The 25,445-nt window shown below is 40.7% G+C and overlaps 1 pseudogene; it reads right to left on the reverse strand.

Moving 5' to 3' along the window:
* LOC113926232 overlaps positions 1–18,350 on the reverse strand; it is a 54,788-nt pseudogene extending 36,438 nt beyond the window's left edge.
* Positions 18,351–25,445: the final 7,095 nt, after the last annotated feature.

A 25,445-nucleotide genomic window follows, 5' to 3' on the forward strand; every position in this document is an offset into this window, starting at 1 on the left:
TGTGTCTGTTTTTGTGCCAGTAACATGCTGTCTTGGTGATCACAGCTTTGTAGTATAGTTTGAAATCAGGCAACATGATGCACCCAGCTTTGTTTTTCTTTTTCAACATTTCCTGGGCGATTTGGGGTCTTTTCTGGTTCCATACAAATTTCAGGATTGTTTGTTCCAGCTCTTTGAAAAATGCCAATGGTATTTTGATTGGGATGGTGTTGAAAGTATAGATTGCTCTGGGCAGCATAGACATTTTGTGGAAGGAGTCAAGATGCCCTTCAATACATGAATGGATAAAGAAGATGTGATTCATACATACAATGGTATATTACTCGGCCATCAGAAAGGATGAATACCCACCATTTGCACTGACATGGATGGAACTGGAGGGGATTATGCTAAGTGAAAAAAGTCAGGCAGAGAAAGACAATTATATGGTTTCACTCATATGTGAAATATAAGGAATAGCACGGAGGACATTGGGGGAAGGAAGGGAAAACTGAAGGGGAGGAAATCAGAAGGGAGATGAACCATGAGAGACTATGGGCTCTAGGAAACAAACTGAGGGTTTCAGGGGGGATGGGGGTGGGAGGATGGGTTAGCCCAGTGATGGGTATTAAGGAGGGCATGTGTTGTAATGAGCACTGGGTGGTATACGCAAATAATGAATCATGGAACACTACATCAAAAACTAATGATGTACTGTATGGTGACCAACATAACATAATAAAAATTAATTAATTAAATTAATTTAAAAAGAAAAATTAATAAAATTGACCATGCCCTGGGCACTTACTCATTAAAAAAAAGAAAATGGGCAAAAAGCATAAAAAGATACTTCACCAGAAATGGCTAGAAATGACAAACAGAACAGAACAAAATGTTCAACATCACTAGCCATTAGGGAAATGAAAATTAAGACCATAATGAAATATCTACTGCACACTCAGAACAGTTAAATAAAAAGTACTAGCAATACCAAATGCAGGTGAGATGCAGAGAAATTGGATTCCTCACACATTACTGGGAGGAATGTAAAATGGTACACACCCTCTGGAAAACAATTTCACAATTTCTTTAAAAACTAAACATACATTTACCATATAACACAGCAATTGCATGCTTGGGTATTTATCTCAGAGGAAAAACAAAAATTTTCGTCCACACCAAAACCTGTACATAATTGCTTATAGCAGCTTTATATTTAGTGACTCAAAACTGAAAATAATCAAAATGGCCCTCAGTAGATGAATGGTTAAACAAACTGGAATATCCACACTGTGGAATAGCACCCAGCAATAAGACAAAACCAACTATTGATACACACAACTTGGATGTATTGCAAGAACAATATGCTTTTAAAAAACCAACAAAAACAAAAGCCAATCCAAAAGATCATATAAGGTATAATTCCATTTATACAACATTCCCAAAACAAAAATTTATAGAGATGGAAAAGAGATTAGTGGTTGTCAGGGATAAATATTGTGGGAGGAGGAGGTAGTATAATTATAAAGGATTAGTACAAGGGAGATCATCATGGATAGAATAGTTCTGTATTTTGATCATGGTGGTGATTACACAAATCTGCCCATGTAATAAAATAACATAAAACTATACACATACATTTTACCAATGTCATATTCCTGGTTTTGATATTGTGCCATGATTATGTAAAATGAAACCATTGGAGGAAACTGGGTGAAGGGTACCTGCAATCTCTCTGTATTATATTTGTAAATTCCCGTGAATCTAAAATTATTTCTTTTTTATTAAGTTTTTTTATTTTAATTCCAATATAGTTAACATACAGTGTTATATTAGCTTCAGGTGTACCATACAAGATTCTACAATTCTATACCTCATTACTCCGTATTCATCATGATAAGTGTACTCAATCCCCTTCACCTATTTCACCTGTCAAGTTTTTCAAATATTGAAGTGAAAGATAATTTCTAAAACTTTGGGGGAAATGAAATAAGTGAACCTAACTGTATAACAAGTAAGTAGCATAATCACACATAGAGATATTATTTCAGGAGATTGTCCAACCAGCAGTTGAACTGCATCTCCTTAGAGGGATATAACCTGAAGATTAAAAGATTAGCCAAACAAAATCTTCAACTGTTTTCAATAATCATATGGTTGGTGATAGAGTTATTATTTTTCTGAGTTATTATTTTTCTGAGACAATTCCGTGTGTCTTGGGGGGATAAGCAAATGTGTTACTGCATTAATACCATTGGGAATTGATATTTTGGGCATGCAAGAAGAGAAATAGGCACTTAAGATCAATGGGGTTGAATAAAAACTTGTAGTTCTAAATTTGAGTTGGAAATACCAGTACAAACTCAAGAAAAATTTTATGTTTTACATTATGTTCAATAAAAAGGCATAGAAAAAATGAGGAAGTCTACAGCTGAGAATGTTTTCTAAATACCATTTCCCACACTCAGGAATCAAGTGGGAACATGATAATATACATACATGGTAAGTATGTGTGTGTGTGTGTTTATCTGTGTCTGTGTGTGTATTTATACATTATGTGTGTGTGTATATATATATATATATATACACACACACACATAAATATAAATATATACATGGTAAAGCTAGAATATTTTCCCACGAGAAGGCAAGAAAGCTATGAAGGACAATTGGGATCATGTCAAAAGGACTCAGACATGGCTCCAATTGGCCAAAGGTGAGGCCAATTGGACCTTGATGATGATGATCATGATGGTTCCAATGGATTGAAACACATCAAAAATCTTTAAATCCATGAATTCATAATGATAATAGTAAAAATTCATTGTTCCACCTGATGAAAGCACATAACATCACCTAGAAAGGATTCTTGGTTGGGGATAGCTGAGTAATTGTAAGTAAAGGGGACTGAAAAGTATTTTCCCTTGGGAATGCAATCAGCAAAATGCAGACTGGGGGAATCTATACAGCACAAATAATGAAGTATTAGCAACAAATAAATTGTGAGGGAAAAAGAAAGGAAGTGGGAATCTACAGAATAAAGAAATTTATAAGACATGTCAACCAGTTGCAACATATAGACTTGTCAGGATTTGAAGTCAGTCTGTAGAAAATATTTATGAATATTTGAATACTGATTAGGTATTTGATATTATAGGATATTATGAAAATACTGTTAATTTTTAACTGTGATAATGTTATTATAATTAAGAATTTTTTTAAATGGCCTCTTCTTTTGAAGATATACTATTAATTGTTTATGGATGAAATGATTCAATGTCTAGGATTCACAGAGGAAGGATGGGTGTAAGGGTAGAAATGGACAAGGATGTGAAAGAAACAGGATTGACCATGAGTTATTAGTTGTTGATACGTGGTTCTGGATACATAAGGGTTCATTATACAATTTTTTTCTACTTTTATATGCATTTTTAAATTTCCCATGATGAAAGCATTAAAAATAATTTGGGCGAAATTTAACAGTATTTGGTAATAATAATATACACAGTATCCAGTTATAGCAAAAATCCTGAAGGTGGGTTCACCAACACAGGCTTGGGAAATTGCTGTAAATAAAGTCATAGTGTCACGCCGATCTACTGGCCACTGTTTAACCATTGAGGCAATTCAGAGAAAGAATAATTATCCCAGCCCTGATTTGTATTTCTATAGCAATCTTTCCTCCAAAGAACTCATCTCATTCATGCTCCCCACATTCCCACCAGGCAGGTAGGTGATCTTATCTCCTTCCTCAATGACATATAAAATTTCAGGTTCCACTGAGTCGTTGCTTTAAAATGCAGCCAGTGATTGTGTGCTTCAAATGCCTCATGAACCTGCAGACTATGGAATACAGGGACTGATGAGACCCCTTGGAGTCTCAGCCCCTAAACTGAGGAAATGTGGTCAGCAGGACCCCTGTGCAGGCATTAAAAAAAAATAGCAAGTGTGAGCTGTATGCCTTATTTTTGCATCTGCTGACACCTTCCAGAACCCTGGCCATGTCCCAGGGTGTTTAGCTTAGCCGGACCAGGCAGCACTAACAAAGTCTTCCTAATCACATTTATTACTTCCCAGACCAAATTACCCTTTGTCCCCCTCCCATCACCAATTTTCAAACACACTGACACTCCCTCCACCTTTGCCCAGTTGCCACAGTGTTCCCAAAGATGCATCCACTTCCCCTGGAGCTCAAGTTTTCTCCAGGTGTTGGCAAGCTTACTAAAGGACACAATATTGATAAACCTTGGAGCCCAGTTTGGTGATACAAATATGTTTAGACCTCTTACTCATGTGGAACACATCATAATTTTCTGCTATAACAGAATAGCATAGACTGGGTGGCTTGAACAACATTTTGTTTATTTCCCACAGTTCTGGAAATGAGGAAATCCAAGATCAAGGCACTAGCAAGTCTAGTGTCTGGTGAGAGCCTGTTTCCTGGCTTGTATGTGGTCGCGTTCTCTCTGTGCCCTCACATGGCTGAGAAAGAGAGAGAGAGAAAGGGCTAGCTCTCTTCCTCTTCTTCTAAGGAAGTGAACCCCATCATGGGGGCTCCACCCTCATGACCCCATCACCTCCTAAAGCTCCACCTCCAAATACCATCATACTGGAGCTCCAACATATGAATTAAGGGGTGGGGAGGAGTGGATACAAATATTCAGTCCATAGCAACTTGTCTCACTGAAAAAATTATAGCAAATACTATTATTTTCATCATTATTATTACTGTATGCACACACATAAAGGAATATATTAATATTAGATATTATTTAATTCTTAAAAATGGAAACCAGAGGCTTGCTGGCTCTTATACTATGTAGAATAGTCTAAACCACCATCTTATATAGAGTCATTCATTTAATCTCTCTTTAGGTAGGTACTCTATGCAAGAGGAAACAGCAGTATGCAAGACCCGAAAAGTCCTGCTTTTCTACAACACATATTCAGAGATAATTATGTTAAACTCTATATTGGCAAAATATGACTGCGCAACCTAATAAATATGAACCTTAGTTCACAAACTATAGTGTGTGAGAAACATTATACAAATTTCTTTTTCAATAAATGCATTTAATTTCTATTTTGAGTCTCCATCCCAAGTTAATTCTTTTGCCAAGTAGGCAAAAGAATTAACCTCAGTCATATGAGGAGTTTCTTCCCATCCTTCTGCAGGCTCAAGTCAAGGTTCCAAGGGTCGGTCGATGAGCTGTCAACCCACTGCAGAGACCCCGGAGATTCATCCAACCACATACATCACCACTGTAACATCCACTGTCCTGTTTCTGTGTATTGATTTTAATTTTTTTTAATATTGCATTAAAATAGGATTCATCTTGATGACAGCATTTTTTGGCACTCTCCTTAAGTTTTGCTCTCTAGACAAGTGCCTCACTCACCGCACCCCAGGCCCTGAAAGCCAACATCTGAAGGCCCTCCAGCTTTATGGTTGGCACTTTCTCAGGCTCACCAAGGTTCTGGGTGGAGACCCTCAACTAGGGTAAATTTCTGAGAGTTGCTATTTATATCTCCAAGAGATTTTCTTTCCTTCCAGAGGATCAGTATATTACTTTATTTTTCTCAAACATGTGACGTAACTCACAAAATCATTCTTCCTGAGAAAGCCTTTTCTAATTTCTAGTTTACTGATTAAGCATCTGGAGCCAGACTCAAGGAGTTCATCTGTACCCCATCCTCCTCCCCATTCCCTCAGCTGGTTGCTCTTTCTCCTGTGTCAAGGGCAATGTTTATACTTTTTGGCCTATGGAATTGAGTCAAAGAGGTAGCTCAGAGCCAAAACCAGCTAGCTGTGGATAACAATTTATTTTCACTCTTGAAAGACTGCTAACTGCCCAGTTAACTTCTTCATCCAGAAAATGCTCTTCCTCCAACTAAGCTAACTGCTTCCTGACGGCAGTAAAAATGTTAGAGCCCATCAGTTACATTGGCTGACACACTCAGGATCAGTGTTACTTGAAGTTTACATTTTAAAAGGCTCATGGGGGAAAAAAATCATTCCACTTAGACCATCAAATGTGTTCACTGCATTCTAATTACTCTAGCAACTGCTTTGCAAATAAAAACTTTTAAAACTTACAAATAAAAAATAAACAAGGAAAGGGAATGCATAGCAGTTTCTATACATTGATGAAACTAAAGAAATTTTATGTTTAGAGCAAGGTATTTTAAAATAATATATACTTCAAAGAAGAAATACTCTTTTTTTTAAGGATTTTTTTCAAGATTTTTTTATTTATTTGACAGAGAGAGAGACAGCCAGAGAGAGAACACAAGCAGGGGGAGTGGGAGAGAGAGAAGCAGACTCCTGCAGAGCAGGTAGCCCGATGTGGGGCTCAATCCCAGGACCCTGGGATCATGACCCAAGCTGAAGGCAGAGGCCCAATGACTGAGCCACCCAGGTGCCCCAAGAAGAAATACTCTTAATGAAACAAGTTTTTCTTAAATAAAATACCTTTTTTTTCCTCCAAGAGACTCGGAAAGAGCATTCGTAAAACTGTACATCCCTCTTTGAGGGCTATAAATATCCTTAGCAGCAATAGCATGTGATTATCCAAATAAAATTAGCTTCAGAAGCAGAAAGGATAAGAGGGTGTTCAAGTACAGAGAGATTAGGTGATCATTCAGCTGTGATCGCTTGTATAGAATTTTTAAATAATTTCTTGCCTTGTCCCAGAAAGGATTTAAGATAACTTAAGATAATATAAATCAAAAGGGGAGGCAAAAGAGAAAGAAAAACATTTCAGACATAAAATAGGGGCAGGAAAGAAGTTAAAAAAGACCTGTAGAAAAAACTCATCATGAGTACAAGTATATCTAATAAGCTCTGGCTCGGCAGAAATGTTTGACTCCTTGGGTGCCTGGGTGGCTCCACTGGTTAAGCGTCTGCCTTCTGTTCAGGTCATGATCTCAGGATGCTGGGATCAAGCCCCGCATCAGGCTCTCTGCTAAGTGGGGAGTCTGCTTCTCCCTCTCACTCTCCCTCTGTGCTCTCTCTCTATCTCTCAAATAAATAAATAAAATCTTAAAAAAAAAAAGACTCCTAGAAGTGAGATTTGGAAAGGCCCTTAGGGGAGACGTGTTACTCAATGCTCATGGCATGGAAATGGAAGCCCAGAAGAAGCTCATGGTATGCCAGCTGGGTAGAAATTGACCCTCTTTCCCACCAGCCTCACCTCCTTTCTCTCCTTTTGCTGCTTCAGCCTCAGACCTTGTCTCTTCTTCATCTGGATGAATCCTCAATGGATCACCAATGAGGAGCAAGACCATGGAGATTCAGAGACAATATAACAAAAAGTACTGACAGAAACTGGTTAATAATCAATTAATCAACAAATACTTTAAGCACTTATTGTTCACCAGTCACTGTGTTGATCATCAGTGTGATAGGGATGGTGATACAAAGAAATACCAAAATGACGTGTGAAAGTTAGTAGAACCATCACTTTGCTGCTGGTTCCTATCTTACCGAACAGACAAAATTTTGAAATCCTTATGGATCCATTGGTGATCTTTTTTTTTCTTAAGATTTTTATTTATTTATTTGAGAGAGAGAGAAAGCACAAGGAGGGGCAGCGGCAGAGGAGAGGGAGAAGCAGTCTCCCTACTGACCGGGGAGCCCAAAGTGGGGCTGGATCCCAGGACCCTGGGATCATAACCTGAGCCAAAGGCAGATGCTTAACTGACTGAGCCACCCAAGCACCCCTCCATTGGTGATCTTTAAATGCTGTTAAATTTTTCTTTTATTATCCTGGAAAGAAAATAAAATGTTCAATATGAGCATTAAATTTTCATAATTACAACCCAGATAGTCTTGGGACATTTAGTAAGAGACATGCTAGATGTGGGGAAGGAATGCAGATGTTATCATAATTTACTTAAGCAGACCACCTGTCTGCATCACGTGATCCCCACCTGAAAAGGAGGTGATGAAAACATGTTTTTTAAAGTATCTTACTTTTTCCTTGTAATACATATTCCAAAATTGTGGGAGACCATATATGATCTTGTCCGTTTATAGAAGCAGCAATCACCCAGAAAAAAACAGTCCTCCTGTTGCCATAGTGATCATGATTTATAGAGCCATGCCACCAGAAATCTCATTCAATTGAAAATCAAAGTCCCCAAGTGGCAATAAGCTGAGAAAACTGTAATATCAGGTAGGATGGTGAGGAAGTTGTAAATTTTAAGACACAGCAAGTTCCCTGGACAAGAAGTGAGTGCTAAATTCCCTCCACCTCAGGTCACAGGCAAGGTGGACACACTCACAAAAGTCCTGTGTTAGAGATCAGATAACTTCTACAGCTGAAAAATGTATCTGCTCCATTTTTTTAAAAAGATATGTTTCTAGGAAAGTGGTGAAAAGGCAAAGACATACTGGCATGACAATGAAGTTGATCTTCTACAGAATTGACTTGCTTAATCAAATGGTATCACCTCAGAATGTGGACATGATATATTTCATATGGTTAATAGTTGTGGTATATGGATTTATTAATACCAAATAAAGAAGAGGCTATTACCATTCAGGCCACCACTGTGGACCAAGTGAATGATGCTCCCTGGAGGTGTATAGTGCGGTGGCCTTTCTGCCCAGCACATCTCCAAGACGTGAGGTTGCTTCCCCACCACCATGTTGATATCATGTGACTCCCACTCCCATGGCCCTTGAAGAGTACCTGATCCTGAGGTAAGAAAGTGAGAGTCAGCATACAGCAGAATAGTAACACATGGACTTGGAAGCTGCTGGTGGACCTTCCATCCATCAAGTCAACTGAGGAACAGAGAGGGTCCTTCTGCAGTGTGAGACTCTTGAATAAAAGCAGAGAAGTAGGCAAGAAATGGAGAGCTTTTCATATTCCCTGTTCCCATCTTGTTAAAAAAAAAAAGTCTTTATCTCAGGACGCCTGGGTGGCTCAGTCAGTTAAGTGTCCAACTCTTGATTTTGACTCAGGTCATAATCTCAGGGTCCTGGGATCAAGTCCCACCTCTGGCTCCACTCAGCAGGAAGTCTGCTTGAGATTCTTTCTCTCCCTCTCCTTCTGCCTCCCCATCCCCTGTGCACACTCTCTCTCAAAAAAAAAATAAATTAAAAAAAAAATTTTAAAGTCTTCATCTCTTCTTCCTCCTTTTTTCCTTTGCCCCTAGGGAAGTTCCACCAATGTTGGCATTTTCTATTACCTGGTCACATCTCATGATGGTGCCTGACTAGTGGAATATATGACATTTCCCTTAGTTACACTTGTCCAGTTTCAGCTTTAACTCTTAGTGGCTGGCTGCCCACATCAACTTCCTGATATTTCTCAGTAAAAATAATACTGTCTGCTTATACTGTTGAGCACTTACTATGTGCTGCACACTGTTCCAAGTACTTTATAATTATTGATTCATTCAATTAGCCCTCACAGTAACCCTATTACAGCTGGAGGAAGTGAGGAAGTGAGTGGTTAAGCCATTTCCTCAAGGTCATATCACAGGTCAGTTGTGGAGCAGGTATTTGATTCCAGACCCTCCGGTTCTGGATCCCAAGCCCACAACCACAGGCAAACACAGCTTCCCTGCAGATTTAAGTCTGCATGAACACCAAAAGGTAATCAACAATATCCCCCAGGAGATGTCACACTTTGAAGTGTTCCTGGCTTATGGAGAGGCAGCTTTGGACAGTTTTAACTATTTCCAGTGATGTGCATGCACACACACACATGCACACACAAAACACATATGTAAGTATGCAAACAGATATGCGCACACACACAGGCATGCACACACACACACAAACATACACACACACCCCTCAACATATGGCCAGTGTTGAATTGAGTGGTCACATCAACTTGAGGAAGCCATTAACGCTCTGAGTCTGGAGACCAAGACAAACCCAGTCTGGGACAAACTCATCCACAAACCTTAGTATCAAGGTTGGGTGAACTGCTTTTAACTGCACTAATGAATGGACTGGACCTTGAAGGATGATAAGACTTTAAGAGGTTTTTTCCTTTTTTTTTTTTAGCACAAACACATTTATTTCCTAGCCAAAGGGATGATCCTAATTAAATCAACACTTCGAAATAGTTGAGTATAAAATGTTTGTTATAAAAATAATTGGACATAGTAAAGGAGGAAAAAAAAGCAGTATAGAGATTTGCTCACTGAACTGAGCTCATTCATCCTCACAGCTAATTCCTGTCCAAAAGGATGATGGAATTTTTACTCTACTTGTTCATAGACCCAAGTAACAGGTGACATTCATGACACATTCCACCGCTAATTTCCCATCTTCCAATTTTCTTGTTATTGTGCTTTCCTTCCCATTCCAATCCTGATGTTGAACCAATGCGCCATCTGTGAAGTTGCAGACAGAGTTTTTCCGTCATCAGCTGTAGTTTCTTCAAACTTCCCTTCCAGATTACATGAAAACTATGCTATTTTTAAAGTGCTCTCAGTGTTTATGGTGAGGTGTTTGCTATCAGAAGAGATGATACAATCTGGTTTGGCCATGGCATCCACTTTTTGCAGAGCCCATTCCCACTCTTACTTCCTTCAAAGCCTTTGCTCTCCACTAAGGACCATCTTCCTACCAGCTGCTGAATGGGGCCACTTGGGGCATGGGTGGGTGGGCATGAGGAGCCAGCAGAACAGAATGGGGCGTGGGGAGTGTGGCTTACTGCTTTTATTATTTTTAATGGAGGATCAATTCTATCTCAGAAAAGCCTCTTGCTCTGAAATCAGAGTTGCCAGTTGTTGAGTCTCATGCCCATGAAAGATGGAAGATGGAAGGCAGGCTCCAGGAACTGCATGTGTGTTCTGGTATGTGCAAGTGCCCATGAACGCAGTGTAACTAACTATCACTACAACTCAGGGAAATGCACTGCATTTCAGATATATCTGGTCTACAGAAATCACAGGTTCATACAGAAATGAGGTTTGCAACCAGAAACATAAAAGCTGTAGGAGGTAAAGTGAGCTTTGACAAGGAAGTGTTACATTTTCTCCTTAGAGTTATTGGAAATAAACAGCTTCCCATCTAATGTAGCGTTCTTGTCACCTTTACAGAATGCCTCCAATTACTCTTTTTTGCTAATGCTATTGACATGCTGATATTTTTATTGATGTGTAGTTGACAGACAATATATTAGTTTCAGGTGTATAACATAGTGATTCACATTTATATACATTATGAAGTATAAAATGATAAATCTAGCTACCATCTCAACATGCTAATTTTCATATCTTGTATGATCTTGAAAATGAGAACATAACATTTACCATCCCCCAAAATTCTTATTCCCTCAGCCCTATATGCAGAGAGTTAAAGAAATAAAATAAATACAAGTTGTTACTTATCCTCAACTCTACTGTTCCTAATTTGTACACTACTTTGAGAATGACTTGTCTAAACTCTTGGATGGGATTAATGAGCCACTAATGGCCAACCAAAGACTTCCAGTAGTCTTTGTTGCCCTCATTGTCTTCTGTCACCCTGTGTACAGGAAATTGAGGATTTTCCTCCAGAGCTGCAGTATTTTTCCAAGTGTACAATGCCACAGGAGCTTTCCATCCCTGGAATTTTTATCTGTGAGCTTGACCAAGAGGATTTCACCAGTTTCCAGACTTTTAAAGTCTAGCTTTCCCTCTCTTTCCCAGATTAACAAATGTGGGCAATTAAGAATAAACAGTAAACAGAAAATCCAGAAATGCTAAACAAGAGAAACAAACTGTTTAAAAAAATAACTCTAAATACATTAGAACAGAGATTGCCAAAACTCTACTACCTTCCACAGATTGTGTGGGTTTTCAGATAGCCACACATGGGATTTTCATTGGAAAGCCAAAGAGACACTCACAGATCATAGCCCACATTTCTGTCTCTGCCATCATGACAGAAAGTAAATGTTGCACAGCAGGCAGCAGGAGGAAGCACCAAAGTCTCCAGAGAATGGTGAGTAATCTCTGTCTGAGAGGATGACAGCAACCACTTTAAAAGGCTAATCTAAATTTATGAGCCTTCACCCTTTGCCTGTTCTCTGAATGTTGATTCCAGAAAATATGCCCCAGAGATGTGTAGCTATTGAGCTTCCTAGATGGGTGTAGAAAGGTCAAAGTATTTATGGCAGGAAAAAAAGGCTCTTGGGATAAAGCTGACTTAGAAATTACATGTTGGCATTCTTTCCGTTTAGCCAGATAAAAACTTCTAGAATTTGGATAGAGATGTAATTCCACCTGGTTTCTTTTTCTAAGCCCCAGTTAATATTTTGTAGCCTGAACAAGGTCATTGGGAGTTATTGAATCTATCAAGCAATCTCCCCTACTGAGTGAATGGGGAGATCATTCTGGAAGAACCACAGAAGGGAGTTTGCAAAAATTACAAGGAGGTTTAGGAGATAAGGTACTGAAAAACAGACCTGATAATTTTCTAATCACTTATAGGAGACAAGCACCTATAGGTAGCTACTGATTATGGAACTTCCCAGGTGGGAAATTGGTGTGTCTGTCTTCCTATATTTGCATAAACCAAGTTGACATACAGTCTTCTCATGTGTACAAAGGACATGAACTCTTCATCCCTCCCACTATATTTTACACCTCACTAATGTAATTCTCCCTCCAGGTTTTAAGATGAAAAATCTGCCCAGAGTCACCAAGTCAATTTCATTTTCTTAATTTCAATTTCATGAATCCCTAAACTCCAAATAAATACTTTTTAACTTCTGATGAGAAATATATAATTTAGAATCATCATTCTGATCATTTTAAGACTATCTGAAAGATTCAGAGACCCTTATTTACATGTCTTTCCTTATCCTGATTTTATAGAAGAAAAAATAAACATCAATTTTCAGGCATAAGGAAGTGACTTCAAATTAACTCTAAATAGTCCAAGTAGTGGGCAATAGGTAAAGACTTGGAAGATCCAAAATAGCAGATAAGTTTTTTAAATATATTTACCTTTGTATTTCATTAAGATTAATTATCTTAAATCAATGTGTATAACACATGTAATATGATAAAACTATTCAAATTACATTGTAAATCCCTTAGTACCTATGGGCTAGTTAGTAGGACAACATGAATAAACAGAGAAGGGAAAAAAGTTTCTCAACTTCGGAGAAAACTCCACTGAAATGTTTTTCCCTTTATTATCCAAAAATGAGCATAGGCTGTGGAGAAACTGCTATTAAACAGCAACCCAACAAATACTAGCAAATACTGTGGCATCATTTCAGAATTTTAGCCAAAAAAAAAGAAGAAAAATTCTTATGAGAGATAGCAAAAGTAAAATTTTTTTTTGTAATTTAGGAAAACAATATTAATATGCTTGCTTGTATAGCATAAACCATTGCAGCCTACACAACAATCCTGTGTGAGAAGCAGATCCCATAACATCCTCAGAATGGTTGCTGCTTGGCGGGAGCACAGAGCTCAAAGTGCCCAGGCTAGGACTCAACACCAAAGCCTAGGACTTTGAGTCTAGTGATGGTGTGTTTGTATTCTCATGATGTCAAGAACATTATCCTTCTCAACCAAGAAATTCCTATAAGAACAATAAAAGACTGTGGAAAAGTTAAGGTACTCTGCTGCTCCTGTTCCATATCTTAGTCCTGGTTATGTTTCCTTCACCTGTGGGCCTCAAAAGTAAAATGACCAGTAGTTTTACCAGCAAAATGGGCTTATTTGGAAATAGTAGAGGAATAGCAATTCGGGACATGCAAGCTATGGCAAGCCATAGGCAAGTCTGGAAATCCAAGGAAAAAAACATTATTTTTTTTAAAGATGTATGTATTTATTTTAGAGAGAAAGAAGGTGCTCATGAATAACAAAAGGAGAGAATCTTCAAGCAGGGTCCCTGCTGAGCACAGAGCTCAATCTCATGACTCACGAGGTCATGATCTCAGCTGAAACCAAAAGTCAAACTCAACTGACTGAACTACCCAGGTGCCCTGGAAAGGAATATTATAGAAGAGGAAAGAAGGACGTTGGGAGGTGGTACTTTGAATGGAAGTCCATTGGAGGATAGAGAGAGTTCCAGGTGCTGAAGATTTCTCATTAGCTGAGTTGTGGTTTTTTCTTATTGGCTGAGCTTGTCACTGGGCAGGGAGAAATTCTTCTTTCCTCCTTCTGAAGTAATAAAGTAAGCTTCTTTTTGCTGGTAATGCAAGGTATATCTCTTCCTGCTGGGGTCTGCAATGATTTTAATCCACTCTCAAATACCACTCTACTTCTGAGTTGACACGAGCACTTCACTCACTGTTATTACACAAAATCCTGAGCCCTCTGAAGCAGGAGGTAAGGGAGGCATAGTAAGAGATTGCTTATTATGTCTGTGGGAAAAACAAAGGTGAAAGATGGCTGATGGCCCTTGTCTCCACGACAGTGGAATCTGTTCTCTTCCTCCCCGCCAAGTTCAATTGTTGCATTAGATAGCATATATAATTTAGCATTTTTGAATAGCAGTTGGCAGAGCACACAAGATCAGGTCTCATAATGCAAATTTGCCTAGGTTCATGAGCTCAGCCTCCAGGCAACCTATTGTTTCAGAAAAACATTTCTCAGCTCTAGAAAAGGGTGATGACTTCATGGGTTGCATCCAGATACCTCTTTTGTCATTTTTCGGCTTCCTGATCCCAGGGTCAGCCCTGTCCTCAGTTACTATCTCTTCCACCCATAAAGCAGTCTTAACCCAGCTAAGCTCTACTTTTGAGGATCTTGCAGGAAAACTCTACAACAGCTGCTTTAAAAAGGGTAAATGTCAGCAAATCGTGACTTAGAGAAAAATTTTAAAGTTTAGGATTGTAGACAGTTTTTGCACCCAGAGATGCTAGGGAAAGAAGGGCAAGAGGACCCAGGGAAAGAACTGCAGGAAAGGATTTTCACTGGCTGACTCCTCCAAGTCCTTTGTTTATTAAACTGACACCCAACTCAAGCTGTCACATGGACTTGCTCTTTCAACGCCCATGGGTTCTTCAGAGTGCTTTCCTGGTACGGGATGCTACTACAGAAAGTGCAGAGTGACAGCTTCATAAAATCAAGCATTCTAAAGTGAGGAGGGGATTTCAAGATCATCTATTCAAATCCTTCATTGTAGTGCCAGGAAAACTGAGGCCAAGAGGGACTTGTCCAAAGTCACAGAATTCATTAGAACAGACTACTGACATGCCTTTCACCTTTACCAGAGGAGTTGGAAGAACCTCCCTGACCATCTAAACATTGCAAAATGAAATTGATTTCAATGGAGCTTTATCTCAGATAGAACTTCCAGCAGCAACATGGTAGCACCTGGGAGAAACAGAGCGAAACCCAGACCCTGTGATCACACACTTGCCTGCCAAAGTCAGCCAGATTCTCAGAAAGTCAGACGTGTAGAACCTGGAAGATTGCCCCTCTTTTTTGTTTTTGTTTTTGTCTTTTCATTTTTTTCAGACACCCACTGTTTGACCTGTTTTCCTGAAATAGGTTACATTTTACCTCTATCCTTTTTACTTCTCCACAGTGAATTCATTGAGGCCTTTGACTGGATCTCTGTAGCTGTCCTTGAACACTTAACACTGAAGTGTGGTGGAAGGAGACAATGTTGTGTGTGACTCTGGGACACCCTTGTGTTTTGGGCAGTGTCCTGACTCCAGAATCCAAAAATGAGTGACACCTGAAGATTCAAAGCAGCTCCAGGAGAGGGACAAATGTGACTAGAAGGAAAAATGGGCCAGCTGAGAACAACCCAAGAAAATAGGGAGTGTTCTGTGTTCTGTTGAAATATGGGGCTAAGGAGACTACAACAGATGTCTCCAAAACGCTTTATGGCTGGTAATGGGAAGCTATTTCTCATGCCACTAAGAAAAAAAGATGTGAAGAGAAATAGGAACTGAGATAAAGAAGGAACAAGGATGGAGTGGGAGCTTTATGCCTTTATCTATTACAGGGGTCTTAAAACTGACTACTATCCTGATTTTTAAAACCTTGGCTCTCTAAGGGTCCGTGACCATGGTGTCTCAGAGATGCAGGAGGTCAAGTTCTCAGCCACACTGTTCCCACCCACACCAGAGATCTTGCCCAGGCTCTGCAGCTCAACAACAAAGGCCCTTCTAGAAGCCACGTCAGTTTAACAGGTTCTCTTATTCATCATGTGAACTTAGTCTCCCCTCTCAATCTCTCTCTCTCTCTCTCTCTCTCTCTCTCTCTCTCTCTCTCTCTCACACACACACACACACACACACTCAACACACACACCCCATTCCCTGGTAAGAAAACTACTTCATAAGAACAGAATAAATTCTATTTTCCTTAATCATATTTTTTAGTGTGCAGGGAAAAAAGATAAGATTGGAGCACTTTTATCTCCAATAAGTGGCTTTATAGTCAAAATAAAAATGACATGACTGAATGAATGAATTACAAGTTAATTGCCAAAAACTTAACTAGAAAGATGCCATCCCAAAAAACCAGGAGTTAAGATTATGAGTTTAGATAACTCCATTGGGCATCAATCCACATAGCCACAAGAAAGTGCACAGGAATTGAAAACCCAAAGTCTCACAAGCCAAGCTAGAATATTCTTGGAGAAATTTAAGCAGTGGTAAGAAGAAATGTTAGAAAGATCTGTTAAAGCCCAATCAGCCTTGGTTAGTTACTTCCCTGAGGAGCCCAATTCACCAGGCTTGCACACCCTCAGGAGGAGCACTGATATCAAGTCCAGAACCCAACAAGGGAAATGCACCAAACAGTGTTGCTCTGGACCATTCTCTTGCTGAACTAAATTATACTCACCTGTCCAGTTCCAAAAGAAAGTCTCACCTTTTCCAAAAGAGTTTCTGTGTGTGATGAACCTTCTTTCCTGAAGCCCCTATGAACACATGAACTCAGAATATTCTTTATGTTTTATGTAATATTTGCTGTTGCAAATCTCATCTCCTCAAGAAGCAAGTTCTCCTGAAAGGCAGTAACCAAGTGTTATATTTCTTGTGTATCTCCTACCATACCTAGCATGGCATTGGGCCACAAAGTCTCAGTAAACACTCACCAATTGATTGATTGACCAAAAGGATGAGGAGGCCAAAACAGGAAAACTTAATAGGTGAGACATAGAACAGAAGAACAGGGGCCATTACAACTAGGAATGGCACTTGGGGGTGCTTGGGAAAGAAACAAAAGGACCCAGTGGATAAATATGGAAGGATTTTGAGAGGAAACATGGCCTACAGGCCATGTATGGAAAGTTTAGTCTGTGCCCAGCACAAGTGCAAGTTATCATATGTTATAACTCATTTAATCCTCAAAGCAACTCTATAAGGTGAATACACTGAGGCACAGTGAGCTCAGTTAGCTTGCATGAGATGAAACAGCTAAGTGGTATGAGAGCCACAGTTCAAACCCAAGCATTCGTAGGGCCCGTGCACCTTATCAGTATGCTCCACCATCCCTTAGGAAAGAATAAGGGAGAGAAGCTGTGGGTATCCAAACCAATTTTTGCTGCAATGCCTGATCACTGACAGAGTTCATAGCAAATCTTAAAATATTTTTACTCAGCCAGAAAGATGTACAAGCATAGAGAATCAAATACAGTTTGTTTTTCTTCATTCTCCTCACAAATAGAGAACGGAGTGAAAACATGCATGCATGCATGGAAAGGAAGCCCAAGTGCTTCCTGAGCCCACGTTACACCCTTTCAACACCCCTTGGGTTTCAGTCACAGCTCCTGTGGCACAGACCACATCCCATTTCCAGTCCAAGATGCAGCATCCCTCTGCTTTTCTCCCTGAGATCCCCCCAAGCCTTGGAAGCCAGTTCAGCAGCAGCAGGCCCAGGGATGTTCACACCCCCAGGAAAAACTCTCATTTCTGAGATAATTGCCTTCCCCTCCAGACAAGAAGATCCCAAGGGGATTACACTCTAGGTGCCCTCAGCAATAACCAGCTCAATAATAAACACTTTGTTGAATATACTTCTGTCCCTGCCTCATTCTCCTTGCCTCTGATGCCTGCTTTCTAGGATAGCTTCATGAACTGATAACTATAGCAGACCAAGAAAGCAGAAGCTCAGAATGGGCTTCAGGAACTGGACTGTTCACCAGTCAGTAGATGACAAGTGGTCAACAGCGATAATTTCTGACATTATGGAGCTTGACAATGACTGAGACTCTCACCTGACTGGACTGCAAGGGGTACAGGGGAAGGGAAAGCACTGGTCTAGACAGGAGCCCTTGCACTGGTACAAGAATACATGTGTATATTGTAGAATTGACTGGCTTTTGTTACCTGCTGGTAGGGCTGGGATTTGGGTGAGGCAAGCTGAAAATTTAAGGGGGCATCAAGATACTCATTAATCAAATTAAATAATAGTTTAACTCGCTTTAGTTCCATCATGATTTAACATTTTTATATTTTATTCATTATGTATGGTTTGCATTGATTTTCACTTTTTTAATGCAGTTGACCCTTGAACAATGCAGGTGTTAGGGATGCCAACCATCCATGCAGTCAAAAATCCATGTGTAACTTTTGACTCCCCAAAAACTTAACTACTAATAGCCTATTGTTAATAGGAAGGCTTAATGATAACATAAACAGTCAATTAACACGTTTTATATGTTATATGTATCATACACTGTAGTCTTACAATAAAGTAAGCTAGAGAAAAGAAAATGTTATTACAAAAATAATAAGGAAGACAAAAACATTTACAGTACTGTAGTGTATTTATGGAAAAAAGCTACATATAACTACTTATATAATAAGTAAGTGCATATAACCACCCATGCAGTGCAAAGCCATGTTGCTCAAGGGTTAACTGTATTGCATTAAAATATTTTCCTTGGCTACTAAAGTTTTTTGGCACCCCCTTAAATTTTGCACCAGAGGTGAATGCCTCACCTGCCTCACCCTAATTCTGGCCTTGCCTGTCCTAAAAGCCTTGAAGAAAGGCTCAAGTTGGCCAACATTAAGCCAGAGCATTCTGTGAAAGCTAAAAGGCCCCATGCCATCTTCATATCCTATAGTCCATGAGCAAACTGTACTGAGAGGTTTGGCTCAGGATTGTCATGAGAATGGTAGAATTGCCAAGGAGAATGAGTGAGCACTGATAGGTCTCCAGTCTTAAAGAAAAAGTGGGACCCTGAGTCAGAGGATGGGTCTTGAAGAGTCAGATGTCCCTAAATCCCCCAGGTCAGCTGAGTCCCCCTGCCCTTCCTTTTTGTTATAGAAGAATCTAGAAGGCATCATCCCCTGCTGAAAACATGCCAAGACCTCACATGTGGCAGAGGCAAAGTGACACCAGCCTATCTCTGCATCTCTGACTTGCCTCCAAAACAATAATGAGGGTCAGGTGAGTGAAGAGGAAACAGATACCTCACCACAAAGTGCCAAATCTTACCGATACCTACTGGAAGGAGCCAGAGGAGCACATGTATGGGCATCAGTGTTGAGGGTGTTGGAGGGAAGGAGAGCATATGGGGTTGGACAGGAGAGAGTTTATTCACATGGAAACTTTCTCTTGAGGTTCAGGATTTAATAGTCTGGCAAGGATGACTGGGGCTGATCCTATGGAGCTGGCAGGATGGCTCCCTGAAAGTGGATCTCATGACACGTACAGTGAATAAGAGACAGAGGCCAGACCCACCTTGGTAGGGTGTTGCAGAAGGGATGAGAAACTCAAGGAGGAGGGCGTGTTCAAATGGCTTTATCATATGAAATCAGAGAACCCATCACCTAGAGTCCCTTCACTTGAAGAAATGCTCTAGTGAGAGGAAACCAGCATTTGAGAAGCTCAGTGTCCCCTATAATCTAGGGCTGATATTAGAAGATGTCACCATGAGAGCGGGTTACCCAGTGTCAGCAGGGACAAAAGGAGTCCTGATTTAAGAGAGGCCAGGAGACAAAATTTAATTATCAGTGAACATCAAGGAAGATATAATTACTATAATAAGTGTCAAATCCAGAACTGCAAACAAGGCACCTTGTTCTACAGGAATTTATCAGAATGGCAAATAGACCCACCCTTATGTTTCTTCATGTAAGATGACCCAACAGTCAACCTGAGTATTATTTGACTTATATAGATGATGTCAACTGTTGCAATTGAAAGTCATAATCCTTCACCAAGACTCCAGATATGAGCCATTTCTCAGACGTGAAGTCCCTGAAAAATAACCCTGTCAAGTCCCCACAAGAATATGCAATGAGAATTTAAGTCTTCTCCAAAGAGACCTGGCGTAATTTACCAGATTTCCTGAACTGGGGAGACAGAGAATATCCAGATCTTTCAAAGTTACTGGATTAGGTGTCAGTGTTTAGGTGACCAAATTAGACAAAATGCCATAATGACAAACCAGATCATCAAATTGCAGATTCAGTGGGTCTGTGGGCCCACCTAGTGGTCATGTCCCTGGACCCCAAGTGCATACTGAGATAGATATTTAGCAGCTGGCAGAACCCTCAGTGGTTTTCTAGAAGGTGGAGTAAGACACTATGGTAAGAGAAGTCAAATAGAGGCTACTGAAACTGCCCCCTCCCAGCCAAGACAGTAAATAGAAACAATATTCTGATTGACAGTTCCCAGAATATCCCCATTCAATTAACCTGCATGACCCCTGCAAAGAGCCAGATCCAGTAAGATGGACAATGGCATGCTCCCATTAACCAATAGCCCTCATCACTGCTGCTAGGCCAGACATGGCATATTTACTCAAACAAATAATACAGTCTCTGGCTGTTGGTATGTAGCTATGGTCAGGATGAATGCACTCTTTTCAATCTTCATCACTAAAGAGGACCCAAGGCTGCTGGTATTCTTGAGAATACTAGCAGGACCATTCAGTCTCTTGCCTGACTCTATGTTAACTCTCCTAGCCTGCCCCCAATAGTTCACAGGGCTCTGGATCACCTGACAGTCCACAGAATTTCAAAGACCCACTACACGAGTGGCTTTATGTTGACTGTACCTGGTGCAGAGGAGTGGCAAGTACACACAAAGGCACTGATAAGAAATATGTATCCCATAGCATGAGAAGTAACTCTTAAAAGGGGCCCACCACATCAATGATGCTTTCAGGGGTCCAGTGGTCTGGGGGAACAGTCAAGGAGAGAGCATTGCACCCCCACCACTAAAAAAGATGTATAGCACTTGATTTAGATTTTGGAGGCGTGGTATACTTATACTGGGAATTCTATACGTCAGGTATCTCAGAATGCTACCAGAGCAAGTGAGGGTTCCACAGCAACTCCAGGCTCCAGGGCAAGCCTCCAGGACAAGGCATGACCTGGTAGGTCCAAAGGGGCCAGAGGTTTCCATGGTAGGTTAGGAGAACACGTGGAATCTCTAGCCAGCCCAGTAGGAGAACTGCAACATAGACTCCAATTTTCTGGAACAAGACCATGCAGAGGATTAACTCACCCTTTGGAAAGTAGCTCCTATGCATTACTGAATCCTAGTAAAGAGTGAGCATCTATTCACCAGACATTGTGTTACTGTATCACCCTAGTTGCCCATAATGAGCTCAGTATTCTTGATCCACCATGTCTCAGTTATCTATTACTATATACCAAACCCCTCAAAAGTAAGCAGCCCAAACTATCTTATTTGTCACAATTCCATTGGTCAGAGTAGTTGATTTTTTTGTATTGAGGTTCATGGTTCCCAAAAGCACAAAGTAGAAGATGGTAGACTCTGATGATCCATATTGCGGGTAAACCCCCTCCCAAGGTATCTAAATGTTCCAATCCAGACTCAAGCTCCAGGTCTGGGATCTCACCTAAATCGGGTCCAGGTGCAGAGGAGGCTCTCCAGGAGCAGTTCCTCTTGATTGGAAGACCTGTGAACTCAAGAGACAAGGTATCACCCCATAGGCACCAAAAATGCAAAGATGGAGCCAGGAGAGGAAAAATAAGACACTCCCAATGCAAAAGAAAGTAAACAGAAGACACAAAGCAATCACTGGTCATCTATATCCCTTGTGAAACCCAGCTGGGCACAAGGTCTGGGATTAGAGTCATAAGGATGGGCCCTCAGGACTTCAGGGCACAAGTATGTGGGTCTTTGTGTTCTCACATCAATGCCCACCAGACAGCATGTGTCTCAGAGGAGACAACAACAGGGTGGACAAATAACTCACCCAGGAGATGTCAGTTTCCATCCCCAACACCCAGTGGCTGGAAGGTGACCCATTAATAGTGCAGCTATGGTGGCAGGAGGGGGACTGCTCATTGGCCCAATTGCATGGCCTCCATTCACTATGGCTCTTCCACACACCCAGTCTGCCAGCATAGTCCCCTTGGGCAGACCAGGCAGCTACTGGTAATTAATCTGCTACTAGGTAAATATGCTAAATTTTTTCCACCTTGGAGATAATAGCAATGCATCCTACAAAGTTGACTCTAGACATTGGATTCCTTTCCCTGAATGCTGTTCTGTAGACAGTACCATGATCCGAAGATTTATGTAGTGCCCCTTTATCAATATCACTTCGGAATAAGGGGTTGGTCCAATTTATAGGGAAGGAGGTGTGGCAAGAATCTCATAGTGCATCCCTCTTAAGCAGTCAACTGAACTGGTCTCCCACTTCCATTGATCATATCAATGCCATGTTTTCTTCTAAATAAAAGTGATACTTTCCCTTCCCAGCCTAAAATGCTTTGATAGTTTCCCAAAGATTCCAGGATATGGACCAAACTTCTCAGGATGTTACACAAGGTCTTTTATAACCCAGCACCAAACTCCTTCTCAGCCTCATCTTCTGATATGTCCAGCACGTTCATTCACCATTACCTTCATTCACCAAAAGCCACATTGAACCCACCCTGTTCTCTGAAAGCATCTGCCTTCTTAGGCCATAGCATTTGCATTTGCTACTCCTCTTTGGTGTATCTTTGCTTTAGCTCTCCTTCTAAACACCCACCACCACCACACCTCCCCTAAGATCTGTATGCTATTCCTGCATACCATGGCTATGTAAAAAATCACCACAAATTCAGCAGCTTAAAAGAGCGTTTATGAACTCCCAGTTTCTGTGAACGGGAATGCAGGCACAGTGTACCAGTGTCCTCTCGCTCAGAGTCTCTCACAGGCTGCAACAAGGTAAAAATTCTCCCTGGGAGCAGTAGCTGTCCCATCTGGTAGGGTGTTGTGGTCTCGGGTAAACATGCTGGGAGCAGAAACCAGAAAGAAACACAAGAAGCTAGAGAACTGTCACTTACTTGATCAAGAACTCATAAGTACCTAGAAGATTCTCTAATATCCTACCTGCTGAATCAATTCTCAAAACTCCCCCTCCAAAAGAAAATTCACTTGATAGGATACATTCAGTTGCATCAAAGGCAGTCTCTTGGGTGGCTCAGTCGGTTAAGCACCTGACTCTTGGTTTTGGCTGAGGTCCTGATCTCAGGGGTGTGAGATCAAGTCCCTCATTGGGCTCAGCACTCAGCATGGAATCTGCTTGAGATTCTCTCTCCCTCTCCCTCCCCCTCTAACCCTCCCACTCGTGTTCTCTCTCTCTCTCTCTCTCTCAAATAAATAAATCTTTTTTTTTAAGAAAAAAAAGGCCGTCTCTTCCTACAGAAATGCCTAATTACATGCAAAATTCTGGAACCACTGACTTACTCTATTCAGCTAGTGGGGCATGGGATCACTGTAGGGAACAAAGAAGGGAAGACAGACCACAACACTACTGTTGTGACGTACATAGTCATCTGCCTGTAAGTTCCATCTGATAGAATTGAATGGTTTATTATTCAACTTTAGAGGATTTAGAGGAATATCTTGTTTCATGTAAAATGCCTTCAGGTGTCACTAGATCATTTAAGATTCATTCAAAAAAAAAAAGAAGATAGCAGGAGGGGAAGAATGAAGTGGGGAAATCAGAGGGGGAGACAAACCATGAGAGACTATGTACTCTGAGAAACAAACTGAGGATTCTGGGGGGGGGGATGGGTTAGCCTGGTGATGGGTATTAAAGAGAGCACATTCTGCATGGAGCACTGGGTGTTATATGTAAACAATGAATCATGGAACACTACATCTAAAACTAATGATGTAATGTATGGTGATTAACATAACATAATAATAAAAAAAGAAATAAGAAATAAAAATAAAATAAAAACACTTCTATCTTCATGAGAAAAAAAAGGGGGAAAAAAGATTCATTCCTTTCAAACATACTTATTGAACACCTGCTTGGCCCAAGGGGTGGCTCTGTCCTGAGCACAGAACTGGTCTTCTTCAGCTCCCCCTTCATGAAGTGGCATGTGGTGTGAAGCACTAGAAGTGCTGCAGACTGCCCTGGTGAGTGCCCACTAACAAACGGCAGGACTCTAATTTGCTTATTTAGTCCCAAAAGATGATCCCAGAGTTTGTTTCCACTACCGAGAGCAAGTAAATAGAATAGTCTTTTTAATCCTTTTTAACCACTTTAAAATATGACTATTACTAACTTGCAGTAGGTTAACTCCTTCCAGGCAGGTACTTAAAGACAAGCATGATACCCACTCCAGGCTGGAAGAAAGCAAGCTTGCCCTTTCTTCAGAAATGCCATTTCACTGGAAATAACTGAAATTGCTTTCTCCCTAAGGAATAAATAAAATGGATTTGTATGAATTCAAACAAAGTATCTAGATTGGCAGACTCTAGATGCTTGCCCACTGAAGAAGCAGGAGGTACCAACACAGTGTCGTGCTCACGCCAGAGTGAACTTGATAACAGGGTAGAAAGGCAGGGGACAGTGCCCAGCAGAGTTGCCAGCCCATGGTGAACTATCAGAAGTGTTCATTGCCCAAGAGACTCTGGCACCAGTGGCATGCACACATCACTGACTTGCTCTCGAGGGAGAACCCTAGCATCACAGGGAGAACCATGGGGTCCATTTCCACTGAGTTGGAAGGGGGACCTCCACTTTGTACCTCCAAACCCCCACCCTGCAGCTCTGGAAACAACCATGTAAAAAAGATGAAGCTGCTGAGACTAAACATCTCAAAGGTCTAGGAACCCGGCAAGTGTCTGTGGATACACAGTGTTTGATGAATTTCAGGCTAATCCCAACTCCCAGGGACCCTGAAATCAACTGCAGCCAAGGACCCACCCACACCAGCTGGAGCATGAAAGGAGCCCACAGGGTCAGGACGAATTAACCTGGGAACGTGATGACCTCGGTTTCTGAGAGGGTCAGCAGAGATTCCCAAAGTCAAAGCAAGAAGCCCCTCAGGCCACTCACCCCAGAGATGACAAAATGTCCATAGCTCTGCTGTGGCTCAGAGGGCATCTGGGGAGCCAGCCTTCCAAGCTTTATCACTTACTAACTATAGATATTGGGAAAGTTACTTAGCGCTGTGCCTCAGCTTCCACATCTATGAAATGGGAACCTTAACTGTACCTATCTCATTGAATCACTGTGAGAGTTAAATAATTTACTGCTTGAACCAGAGTCTGGAACATAGGAAGTCTTCAAGGCAGGTTAGCTGATGCTTAGCCAAACT

The sequence above is a fragment of the Zalophus californianus genome, chromosome 4 (genome assembly GCF_009762305.2).
Source record: "Zalophus californianus isolate mZalCal1 chromosome 4, mZalCal1.pri.v2, whole genome shotgun sequence".
NCBI classification, from domain to species: Eukaryota; Metazoa; Chordata; class Mammalia; order Carnivora; family Otariidae; genus Zalophus; species Zalophus californianus.